Source organism: Heterodontus francisci, unplaced genomic scaffold (genome assembly GCF_036365525.1).
Source record: "Heterodontus francisci isolate sHetFra1 unplaced genomic scaffold, sHetFra1.hap1 HAP1_SCAFFOLD_397, whole genome shotgun sequence".
Lineage (NCBI taxonomy): Eukaryota > Metazoa > Chordata > Chondrichthyes > Heterodontiformes > Heterodontidae > Heterodontus > Heterodontus francisci.
This window is the reverse complement of record NW_027140767.1, coordinates 1,641,738-1,655,256: the sequence shown is the minus strand read 5'-3', so window position 1 is coordinate 1,655,256 and position 13,519 is coordinate 1,641,738.

Genomic DNA, 13,519 nt, shown 5'->3' with positions numbered 1-13,519 from the left:
GGGGAGAAGATACATAGAGAGACAAAGAAATACTGGGCTGGACTTTGACTGGGTGGGTGTTAATTGTACAAACCAGGGTGGAGACATGGGCAGGGAGTTGGAGGTGTGGAGAGAGAGAATGCAGAAGAGATGCAGATATTGAGAATGATCCCAGACAAAGTGAGAGACGCAGAGACTGAAAGAGTGGAGGGGCAGAGATACAAAGTAAGATGCAGATTCAGAATAGAGAGGGGCGTCCCAGGGCGGGAGAAAATGCAGGGATAATCTTGCAGGAAAGGAGAAGCAGAGATGGAAAGATTCAGGGATTTGGAAGTGAGTGAGAGAAGAAATGGACTGAGAGAGAGAGGGAGATAAAGATGCAGAGAGTCACCGAAAGAGAATCAAAATGGAAACTTGCGAGACTCTAGAGAGAGGCAGAGATCGAAAGGATGTTGAGAGATACAGAGATAGGGATTTAAAGATGTGAAGAAACAGAGCTAGGATCAAGGAGGAAGGTGCAGTGAACAAGAAGCAACCAGAGATGGAGAGAGGGAAATCTACGGGATAACATTGACTGTTCTGGAGCTTACCAAACTATTTGCTTCACAGCCCCCTCCCTTGTGGTAAATAAAGACACAGATCCTCGAAAACACAAAATCAGAATACTGTGAATGCTGCAAATCTGAAATAAAAATACTGAATGAACATTTGCAGCACTTTTCTTTTCTATCAGCCCCGAAAACACACAGTCTTCTTTTCTGTATCTAGAAATGAATTTGACAATGACACATATATATTTATTATTATTTTCCTCTCTGGTTCAAGCTCCTGTCAGAAAATTCCACGTGCCAGTAAAATTCTCCCTCTGCATCATCACAGCTGCAGTTTCTGAAAAGATTCTCCTTGGGAATAAGAGAAATAAAATTGATTCAAACAAAGCAAAGCATTTTTGAACAGAAATAAAACTCAACAAGAGCCCAGGGCTCTTTCACTCACTCACTGACATAAAACCATCTCTCAGTGACTCCCCATTTAACAAACACATCCGCCGACACAGAGCCAGAGACTGGGAAGTGATTGGAATGTGAGACATGGTTTTAGGAGCTGAGTACCTGCCCATTGTCCTGTTAATCCAGGTAACGAGACAGCTCTGAGCAGAGACATGAGAAGGTGATTATCTGCAAACTATTCACTCCAAACTCCATTATGAACAACATTGCTGCAATTTACAGACAGACATTTGCAGCAATCAGCTCCATTCTGTTCCCAGACACTGTGAAATTCTCTCGTTAAAATGAGATGAATGTGCCAACAGTTAATCACTGACCCAGTCTTTAATTTATTTGGCGTTGCACTGTCACATGCAGACTGTTCAACTAAAACCTCACAGTCAGGGGCGTTCAAGCAGCTGCCAGGACAAAAAATGGTGCTGCTCGAAAAATCACTCAAATGCAACGTAAACACATGGCAGCACACAATGGCCGGAGAGATCGACTGACTGGGGAATGGCCGGAGTGCGGGGGGGGGGGGGGGGGGGGCGGGGGCGGGGATAATGCCCGGTGAGAGCGGATGGGGGGAGCAGGAGGAGATCGCACCCGGCGTCACAAAAGTCATTGGCCGCTCCCTGCCCGTGGCCACGCCCCCGCTGTCTCCCCGCTTCCCCCATCACAACCCAATCTCTCCCTCTCACCCCACTCTCTCCCCCACATCCCACTCTCACGCTGCTTCCCCCACACACCCAGCTCCCTCCCCCACAGCCCCGCTGTCTCCCCGCTACCCAACCTCACTTCCCAACCTGGAATGCATCCTGGGCTACTAAAAGAGATGGCGGGAGAGATAGCAGGTGCACTGGCGATAATTTTCCAATATTGACTGGACTCTGGGGTAGTCCCAGCAGATTGGAAAACAGCAGATGCGATGCCACTGTTTAAAAAGGGAGGTAGACAAAGGATGGGGAATTATAGACCGGTTGGCTTAACCTCTGTAGTAGGGAAGATGCTTGAGACTATTATCAAGGAAGAAATAGCAGGGCATCTCGATAGAAATTGTCTCGTTGGGCAGACGCAGCATGGGTTCATGAAGGGCAGGTCATGCTTGACAAATCTTTTGGAATTCAATGATGACATTACGAGCAAGTTGGACAATGGGGACCCAGTGGAAGTGGTGTACCTAGATTTCCAAAAAGCCTTCGAAAAGGTGCCGCACAAGAGGCTGCTGGATAAAATAAGGATGCATGGCGTTAGGGGTAAAGTATTCGCATGGATAGAGGATTGGTTGACTGACAGGAAGCAGAGAGTGGGGATAAATGAGTGCTATTCTGGTTGGCAATCAGTCACTAGTGGTGTGCCTCAGGGATCGGTGTTGGGTCCACAATTATTTACAATTTATATAGATGATTTGGAGTTGGGGACCACTTGTAGGGTGTCACGGTTTGCAGATGACACTAAGATGAGTGGCAGAGCAAAGTGTGCAGATGACTGTGAAACTTTGCAGAGGAACATAGATACATTGAGTGACTGGGCAAAGGACTGGCAGATGGAATACAATGTCAATAAATGTGAAGTCATTCATTTCGGTAGGAGTAATAGTAAAACGCATTATTACTTGAATGGTAAAAAGTTGCAGCATGCTGCTATGCAGAGGGTCCTGGGTGTCCTTGTGCATGAATCGCAGAAGGTTGGTCTGCAGGTACAGCAAGTAATTAGGAAGACAAATTGATTTTTTTCCTTCATTGCTGAAGGGATTGAGTTTAAAAGCAGAGAGGTTATGTTGCAGCTGTATAAGGTACTGGTGAGGCCGCACCTGGAGCACTGTGTGCAGATTTGGTCTCCTTACTTGAGAAAGGATGTACTGGCACTGCAGAGGGTGCAGAGGAGGTTCACGAGGTTGATTCCGGAGCTGAGGGGGTTATCTTATAAGGAGAGACTGAGTAAATTGGGATTATATTCATTGGAATTCAGAAGAATAAGGAGGGATCTTATAGAAACATATAAAATCATGAAGGGAATAGATAAGATACAAGTGGAGAGTATGTTTCCACTGGCAGGTGAAGCTCGGACAAGAGGGCATAGCCTCAAGATTAGAGGGAGCAGATTTAGGACTGAATTAAGAAGGAACTTCTTCACACAGAGGGTTGTTAATCTATGGAATTCCTTGCCCAGTGAAGTAGTTGACTCTTCTTCAGTAAACGTTTTTAAAGCTAAGGTAGATATCTTTTTGAATAATAAAGGAATTAGGAGATACGGTGAGAACGCGGTAAAGTGGATCTGAGTCCACGAAAAGATCAGCCATGATCTTATTGAATGGCGGAGCAGCCTCGAGGAGCCGGTCGGCCTACTCCTGCTCCTACTTCTTATGATCTTATGATCTTATGATCTCTCTCCCCGCTTCCCCCGCCACAACCCACTCTCTCCCTCTCACCCACCCTCTCCCCCACACCCCACTCTCACCCCGCTTCCCCCACACTCCCAGATCTCTCCCCCACGCCCCCGCTGTCTCCCCGCTTCCCAACCTCTCTCTCTCCCCACTTCCCAACCTCGCTCTCTCCCCGCCTCCCCCGCCACTACCCACTCTCTCCCTCTCACCCCACACTCTCCCCCACACCCCACTCTCACCCCGCTTCCCCCACACACCCACCTCTGCCCCCACGCCCCCACTGTCTCCCCACTTCCCAACCTCCCTCTCTCTCCACTTCCCAACCTAGCTCTCTCCCCGCTTCCCCCAACACAGCCCACTCTCTCCCACTCACCCCACTCTCCCCCACACCCCATTCTCTCCCCGCTTCCCCCACGCACCCAGCTCTCTCCCCCACGCCCCCTCTGTCTCCCCGCTTCCCAACCTCTCTCTCTCCCCACTTCCCAACTTCGCTCTCTTCCCGCTTCCCCCATCACAACCCACTCTCTCCCTCACACCCCGCTCTTTCCCCACAACCCACTCTCTCCCCCACAACCCGCTCTCTCCCCCACACCCTGCTTTCTCCCCCACATCCTGCTGTCTCCCAACACTCTCCCCCACTCCCCGCTCTCTCCCTCACACCCAACTCTCTCCCCACTTTCTCTCCCAGACCCCGCATTCTCCCTCACACCCAGCTCTCTCCTCCACACCCCTCTCTCTCCCCCACACCCCGCTCTCTCACCCACACCAATTTCTCGCCCCCACACCACGCTCTCTCCCCCCACCCTGCTCTCTCCCCCACACCCCGCTCTCTACCCCACACCCCGCTCATCCTCCACACCCTGCTCATCCTCCACACCCCGCTCTCTCCCCCACACACAGCTCTCTCACCCACACCCAGCTCTCTCCCCCAGACCCTGCTCTCTCCCCACTCTCTCCCCCACACCATGCTCTCTCCCCACTCTCCCTCACACCCCGCTCTCTCCCCCAAAAGCAGCTTTCTCCCCGCTCTCTCCCACACACCCCGCTCTCTCCCACACCCCCAGCTTTCTCCCCACTCCCACACCAAATCACTGCTCTCTCCCCAATCCCTCCCCCACAGCCACTCTATCCCCCACACCCAGCTCTCTCCGCACTCTCTCCCCACTGTCTCCCCCACACCCCGCTCTCCCCCACACCCCGCTCTCTCCCCCACACCCAGCTCTCTCCCCACTCTCTCCCCTACACCCCACTCTCTCCCCCACCCCGCTCTTTCCCCCCACCCCGCTCTCTCCCCCTTTGCCCCGCTCACTCCCCCACACCCAGCTCTCTACCCCACACCCAACTCTCTCCCCACTTTCACCCCCAGACCCCACTTTCTCCCCAAACCCGGCGCTCTCCCTACTCCCTCCCCCAGACCCCGCTCTCTCTCCCACAACCCGCTCTCTCCCACGCCCCGCTCTCGCCCCCACGCCCCGATCTCACCCCCACTCCCCGCTCACTCCCCCTCAACCAGCTCTCTCCCCCCACACCACGCTCTCTCCACACTCTCTCCCCCACTCACCGCTCACTCCCCCACACGCCGCTCTCTCCCCCACACCCTGCACTCTCCCTCCTCTATCCCCCACACCCGACTCTCTCCACCACACACCGCTCTATCCCCCACACCCCGCTCTATCAGACTCTTTCCCCCACACCCCGTCTCTACCCCACACCCCGCGTTCTCCCCACTCTCTCCCCCACACCCCGCTCTCTCCCCACTCTCTCCCCACTCCCCGCTCTCTCCCCTACCCTGCTCTCTCCCTCACACCCAGCTCCCTTCCCACTATCTCCCCCACACTCCGCTCTCTCCCCACTCTTTCCTCCACACCCCGCTCTATCCCCCACACCCTGCTCTATCACCATGCTCACCACACACCACGCTCTCTCCCCACTCTCTCCCCCACACCCTGATCTCTCCCCACTCTCTACCCCATACCCCACTCTCTTCCCGCGCTCTCCCCCACACCCTACTATATCCTCCACACCCGCACTTTCCCCACTCTCTCCGCCACACCCCGCTCTATATCCCACAACGCGCTTTCTCCTCACTCTCTCCCCGACACCCCACTCTATCCTTCACACACTGCTCTCTCCCCACTCTCTCCCCCACACCCCGATCTCTCCCCACTGACTCCCCCACACCCCGCTCTATCCCTCACACGCCGCTCTCTCCCCACTCTCTCCCCACACTCTCCCCCACACCCCGCTCTCTCCCCCACACCCCGCTATCTTTCCCACTCTCTCCCCCACACCCCACACTCTCCCCCACACCCCACTCTCTCCCCCACTCTCTCCCCGACTCTCTCACCCACTCTCTCCCACTCTCTCTCTCACACACACCACTCTATCCCCAACACCCCGCTCTCTCGCCACTCTCTCCCCTACACCTCGCTCTCTCCCCACTCTCTCCCCCTCACTCCGCTCTCTCCCCACTCTCTCCCCCTCACCCCGCTATCTCCGCACTCTCTCCCTCACACCCCGCTCTATCCCTGCTCTATCCCTCACATCCCGCTCTCTCACCCAATCTCTCCCTGACACTCCACCCTTTCCCCATTCTCTCTGACTCTCCACCCTATCCCCACACTCTCCCCCACATCCTGCTCTCTCCCCACTCTCTCCCCCACACTCTGCTCTCTCCCCACCCTCTTCCCCCACATCCCGATCTTTTCCCCTCTCTCTCCCGGCTCTCTCACCCACACCCCGCTCTCTCTCCCTCACCCCGCTCTCTCTCCCTCACCCTGTTCTCTCTCCCACACCCAGCTCTCTCTCCCACACCCCGCTCTGTCTCGTCACTCTCTCCCCCACACCCCGCTCTCTCTCCCAAACCCAACTCTCTCTCCCACACCCCGCTCTCTCTCCCATACCCTGCTCTCTCTCCCACACCCCGCTCTCTCTCCCCCACACCCCGCTCTCTGCCACACCCCGCTCTCTCTCCCACAGCCCGCTCTCTCTCCCACACCCCGCTCTCCCTCCCACACCCCGTTCTCTCTCCCACCCCCACTCTCTCCCACACCCCGCTCTCTCTCCCATACCCCGCTCTCTCCCACACCCCGCTCTCTCTCCCACTCTCTCTCCCACACACCACTCTCTCTCCCACTCTCTCTCCCACACCACACACTCTCTCTCTCCACTCTCACTCTCTCCCCACTCTCTCTCCCCACTCTCTCTCCCCACTCACTCTCTCTCCCCACTCACTCTCTCTCCCCACTCACTCTCTCTCCGCACTCACTCTCTCGCCCCAGTCAATCTCTCTCCCCACTCTTTCACTCTCCCCGCTCTCTCTGTCCCCACTCTCTCTCTCTCCGCACTCACTCTCTCTCCCCACTCACTCTCTCTCCCCACTCTCTCTCTCCCCACTCCCTCTCTCTCCCCACTCACTCTCTCTCCGCACTCACTCTCTCTCCCCAGTCACTCTCTCTCCCCACTCTTTCTCTCTCCCCACTCTCTCTCCCCACTCTCTCTCTCCCCACTCTCTCTCTCTCCCCACTCTCTCTCTCCCTACTCTCTCTCCCCACTATGTCTCACCCGCTCTCTCTCCCGCTCTCTCTCTGACACCCCGCTCTCACTCCCACTCTCTCTCTCTCCCCACTCTCTCCCCCACACCCCGCTTTCTCTCTCCGCTTCTCTGCTTGCTCTCTTTCCCACGTTGTGCGATGACGTCAGCTGGACATGCGTGAACAAGTACCGGCAGTTTACGTGATTACATCATCCATGCATGCGCCAACCGGTTCTGGCAATTTGGAACGCAGGGCACGTGCAGAGAGCAGGAGCCCGTTTGCACATGGCACAGATTGGTGCACTCGGAAGACGTCCCCTACCGGCTGCCCTGTCAAGAATCACTATGTTTAATTTAACTAACAAAGTGATTCCTGACGATGCTGCGTCCCCACTGACGACATCAGACGGTCTCCTGCTCTCTGCACATGCGCTGCTTTCCGGGTGGCCGGGACTGGTTGGCGCACGAACCGTGACGTCACCGCGTGACGTGTTCATCTTCGGGAAACGCACCTGGTCAGCCTCTGCGCATGCGCTTTGTGCAACGCCAACTGGTATTCACGCATGCGTCAAAATTCGGATATTCACGCATGCGTCAAGCTTCGGCGCGAGTTTCAGAAAGTGGAAGGAGGAGAGATTTCCTCCGGCATTTTCTCGCAATTATTTAGTCCTTTTGAAGATTTCAGTCCCTGTTGTAAGTTGTTCTGAAAACATTTCCATTGTCTGGGCTAGTGCATGTGCTTCAGACCCTGTCGTAAGTCGCTCTGAAAAAATTTCCATTGTCTGGGCCACTGCATGTTCTCCAGTCCCAGTTGTATGTTGCTCTGAAACCATTTCCATTGTCTGGGCCACTGCATGTTCTCCAGTCCCTGTTGTAAATTGCTGTGGAAACATTTCCATTGTCTGGGCCAGTGCATGTTCTCCAGTCCCTGTTGTCAGTTGCTCTGAAACCACTTCCATGGTCTGGGCCACTGCATGTTCTCCAGTCCCTGTTGTCAGCTGTTCTGAAAACAGTTCCATTGTCTGGGGCACTGCATGTTCTCCAGTCGCTTTTGTAAGTTGCTCTGAAAACATTCCCATTGTCTGGGCCACTGCATGTTCTCCAGTCCCTGTTGTAAGATCTTCTGAAGACATTTCAATTGTCTGGGCCACTGCATGTTCTCCAGTCCCTGTTGTAAATTGTTCTGAAGACATTTCCATTGTCTGGGCCACTGCATGTTCTCCAGTCCCTGTTGTAAGTTGTTCTGAAGACATTTCCATTGTCTGGGCCACTGCATGTTCCCCAGTCCCTGTTGTAAGTTGCTCTGAGACCATTTCCATTGTCTGGGCCACTGCATGTTCCCCAGTCCCCGTTGTAAGTTGTTCTGAAAACGTTTCAATTGACTGAGCCACTGCATGTTCTGCAGTCCCTGTCGTTAGCTGCTCTTTGAACATTTCCACTGTCTGGGGCACTGCATGTTCTCCAGTCGCTGTTGTAAGTTGTTCTGAAATCATTTCCATTGTCTGGACCACTGCATGTTCACCAGTCCCTGTTGTAAATTGTTCTGAAGACATTTCCATTGTCTGGACCACTGCATGTTCTCCAGTCGCTGTTGTAAGTTGTTCTGAAATCATTTCCATTGTCTGGACCACTGCATGTTCACCAGTCCCTGTTGTAAATTGTTCTGAAGACATTTCCATTGTCTGGACCACTGCATGTTCTCCAGTCCCTGCTATAAGTTGTTCTGAAAACATTTCCATTGTCTGGGCCACTGCATGTGCTCCAGTCCCTGTTATAAGTTGTTCTGAAAACATTTCCATTGTCTGGGCCACTGCATGTTCTCCAGTCGCAGTTGTAAGTTGCTCTGAAAACATTTCCATTGTCTGGGCCACTGCACGTACTCCAGTATCTGTTTTAAATTGTTCTGCAAACATTTCCATTGTCTGGGCCACAGCATTTGCTCCAGTCCGTGTTGTAAGCTGTTCTGAAAACATTTCCATTGTCTGGGGCACTGCATTTTCTCCAGTCCCTGTTGTAAGTTGTTCTGGAAACATTTCCATTGTCTGGGCAACTGCATGTTCTCCAGTCCCTGTTTTAAGTTGCTCGGAAACATTTCAATTGTCTGGGCCACTGCATGTTCTCCATTCCCTGTTGTAAATTGCTCTGAAGACATTTCCATTGTCTGGGTCACTGTATGTTCTCCAGTCCCTGTTGTAAGTTGTTCTGGAATCATTTCCATTGTCTGGGCAACTGCATGTTCTCCAGTCCCTGTTGTAAGTTGTTCTGAAAACATTTCCATTGCCTGGGCCACTGCATGTTCTCCATTCCCTGATGTTAATTGCTCTGAAATCAATTCCAATGTCTGGGCCACTGCATGTGCTCCAGCACCTTTTGCAAATTTTTCTGAGAGCATTTCCATTGTCTGGGCCACGACGTGTTCTCCAGTCCCAGTTGTAAGTTGTTCTGAAAACATTCCCAATGTCTGGGCCACTGCATGTTTTCCAGTCCCTGTTGTAAGTTGTTCTGAAAACAATTCCATTGTCTGGGCTAGTGCATGTGCTTCAGTCCCTGTTGTTAGTCGGTCTGAAAACATTTCCATTGTCTGGGCCACTGCATGTTCTCCAGTCCATGTTGTAAGTTGCTCTGAAAACATTTCCATTGTCTGGGCCACTGCATGTTCTCCAGTCCATGTTGTAAGTTGCTCTGAAAACATTTCCATTGTCTGGGCCACTGCATGTGCTCCTGTCCCTGTTATACTTTGTTCTGGAAACATTTCCATTGTCTGGGCCACTGCATGGGCTCCAGTCCCTGTTATAAGTTGTTCTGAAAACATTTCCATTGTCTGGGCCACTGCATGTGCTCCAGTCCCAGTTGTAAGATGCTCTGAAATCATTTCCATTTTCAGGGACACTGCATGTTCTTCAGTCCCTGTTGTAAATTGTTCTGAAAAGATTTCCATTGTCTGGGCCACTGCATGTTCTCCAGTCCCTGTTGTAAGTTGTTTTGAAAACATTTCCATTGTCGGGGCCACTGCACGTGCTCCTGTCCCCGTTGTAAGTTGTGCTGAAAACATTTCCATTGGCTGGGCCATTGCATGTTCTACAGTCCCTGTTGTAAATTGCTCTGAAAACATTTCCATTGTCTGGGCCACTGCATGCTCTCGAGTCCCAGTTGTAAGTTTTTCTGAAAACATTTCCATTGTCTGGGCCACTGCATGTTCTCCAGTCCCTGTTGTAAGTTGCTCTGAAATAATTTCCATTGTCTGGGGCACTGCATGTTCTCCAGTCCCTGTTGTAAATTGTTCTGAAAACATTTCCATTGTCTGGGCCACTGCATGTGCTCCAGTCCCATTTGTAAGTTGCTCTGAGATAATTTCCATTGCATGGGCCACGGCATCTTCTCCAGTCCCAGTTGTAAGATGTTCTGAAAACACTTCCATTGTCTGGGCCACTGCATGTTCTCCATTCCCTGTTGTAAATTGCTCTGAAGACATTTTCATTGTCTGGGCTGGCGCATGTTCTCCAGTCCCTGCTGTAAGTTGTTCTGAAAACATTTGCTTCGTCTGGGGCACTGCATGTTCTCCAGTAACTGTTGTACGTTGTTCTGAAAACATTTCCATTGTCTGGGCCACTGCATGATCTCCAGTCCCTGTTGTAAATTTTTCTGAAAACATTTCCATTGTCTGCGCCACTGCATGTGCTCCAGTCCCAGTTGTAAGTTGCTCTTAAATCATTTCCATTGTATGGGCCACTGCATATTCTCCAGCTCCAGTTGTAAGATGTTCTGAAAACATTTCCATTGTCTGGGGCACTGCATGTTCTCCAGTCCATGTTGTAAGATGTTCAGAAAACATTTCCATTGTCTGGGCCACTGCATGTACTCCAGTCCCTGTTTTTAATTGTTCTGGAAACATTTCCGTTATCTGGGGCACTGCATGCTCTCCAGTCCCTGTTGTTAGTTGTTCTGAAAATATTTCCATTGCCTGGGCCACTGCATGTTCTCCAGTCCCTGTTGTTAGTTGTTCTGAAAATATTTCCATTGCCTGGGCCACTGCATGTTCTCCAGTCCCTGTTGTAAGTTGTTCTGAAAACATTTCCATTGTCTGGGCCACTGCATGTTCTCCAGTCCCTGTTGTAAGTTGTTCTGAAAACATTTCCATTGTCTGCGCAACTGCATGTTCTCCAGTCCCTGTTGTCACTTGATCTGAAAAATTCCCTTTGTCTGGGCCACTGCATGTGCTCCAGCACCTGTTGTAAATTGCTCTGAAAACATCTCCATTGTCTCGGCCACTGCATGTGCTCCAGTCCCTGTTGTCAGTTGTTCTGAAAACATTTCCATCGTCTGGGCCACTGCATTTTCTCCAGTCCCTGTTGTCAGTTGTTCTGAAAACATTTCCATCGTCTGGGGCACTGCATGTTCTCCAGTCCCTGTTGTCAGTTGCACTGAAAACATTTCCATTGTCTGGGCAACTGCATGTTCTGCAGTCCCTGTTGTAAATTGCTCTGAAAATATTTCCATTGCCTGGGCCGCTGCATGTTTTCCATTCCCTGTTGTAAATTGCTCTTAAGATATATCCATTGTCAGGGCTACCGCCTGTGCTCCAGTCCCTGTTGTAAATTGCTCTGAAAACATTTCCATTGTCTGGGCCACTGCATGTACTCCAGTACCTGTTTTAAATTGTTCTGGAAACATTTCCGTTATCTGGGGCACTGCATGTTCTCCAGTCCCTGTTGTAAGTTGTTCTGAAAATATTTCCATTGCCTGGGCCACTGCATGTTCTCCATTGCCTGTTGTAAATTGCTCTGAAGACATTTCCATTGTCAGGGATACCGCATGTGCTCCAGTCCCTGTTGTAAGTTGCTCTGAAAAATTTCCTTTGTCTGGGCCATTGCATGTGCTTCAGTCCCTGTTGTAAATGGCTCTGAATTCATTTCCATTGTCTGGGCCACTGCATGTGCTCCAGCACCTGTTGTAAATTGCTCTGAAAACATCTCCATTGTCTCGGCCACTGCATGTGCTCCAGTCCCAGTTGTGAAATGTTCTGAAAACGTTTCCGTTATCTGGGGCACTGCATGCTCTCCATTCCTTGTTGGAAGTTGTTCTGAAAGCATTTCCATTGTCTGGGCCACTGCATGTTCTCCAGTCCCTGTTGTAAGTTGTTCTGAAAGCATTTCCATTGTGTGGGCCACTGCATGTTCTCCAGTCCCTGTTATAAGTTGTTCTGAAAACATTTCCATTGTCTGGGCCACTGCATGTTCTCCAGTCCCTGTTGTCAGTTGTTCTGAAAACATTTCCATTGTCTGGGCCACTGCATGCTCTCCAGTCCCTGTTGTAAGTTGTTCTGAAAACATTTCCATTGTCTGCGCAACTGCATGTTCTCCAGTCCCTGTTGTAAGTTGTTCTGAAAACATTTCCATTGTCTGCGCAACTGCATGTTCTCCAGTCCCTGTTGTCAGTTGCACTGAAAACATTTCCATTGTCTGGGCAACTGCATGTTCTGCAGTCCCTGTTGTAAATTGCTCTGAAAATATTTCCATTGCCAGGGCCATTGCATGTTTTCCATTCCCTGTTGTAAATTGCTCTTAAGATATATCCATTGTCAGGGCGACCGCCTGTGCTCCAGTCCCTGTTGTAAATTGCTCTGAAAACATTTCCATTGTCTGGGCCACTGCATGTACTCCAGTCCCTGTTTTTAATTGTTCTGGAAACATTTCCGTTATCTGGGGCACTGCATGCTCTCCAGTCCCTGTTGTAATTTGTTCTGAAAACATTTCCATTGTCTGGGCCACTGCATGTTCTCCATTCCCTGTTGTAAGTTGCTCTGAAAATATTTCCATTGCCTGGGCCACTGCATTTTCTCCAGTCCAAGTTGTGAAATGTTCTGAAAACTTTTCCGTTATCTGGGGCACTGCATGCTCTCCATTCCTTGTTGTAAGTTGTTCTGAAAGCATTTCCATTGTGTGGGCCACTGCATGTTCTCCAGTCCCTGTTGTAAGTTGTTCTGAAAACATTTCCATTGTCTGGGCCACTGCATGTTTTCCAGTCCCTGTTGTAAGTTGTTCTGAAAACATTTCCATTGTCTGCGCAACTGCATGTTCTCCAGTCCCTGTTGTCAGTTGTTCTGAAAAATTCCCATTGTCTGGGCCACTGCATGTGCTTCAGTCCCTGTTGTAAATTGCTCTGAAATCATTTCCATTGTCTCGGCCACTGCATGTGCTCCAGTCCCAGTTGTAAGATGTTCTGAAAACCTTTCCCTTATCTTGGGCACTGCATGCTCTCCTATCCTTGTTGTAAGTTGTTCTGAAAGCATTTCCATTGTCTGGGCCACTGCATGTTCTCCAGTCCCTGTTGTAAGTTGTTCTGAAAACATTTCCATCGTCTGGGGCACTGCATGTTCTCCAGTCCCTGTTGTAAATTGCTCTGAAAAATTCCCATTGTCTGGGCCCTTGCATGTGCTTCAGTCCCTGTTGTAAATGGCTCTGAATTCATTTCCATTGTCTGGGCCACTGCATGTGCTCCAGCACCTGTTGTAAATTGCTCTGAAAACATCTCCATTGTCTCGGCCACTGCATGTGCTCCAGTCCCAGTTGTGAAATGTTCTGAAAACGTTTCCGTTATCTGGGGCACTGCATGCTCTCCATTCCTTGTTGG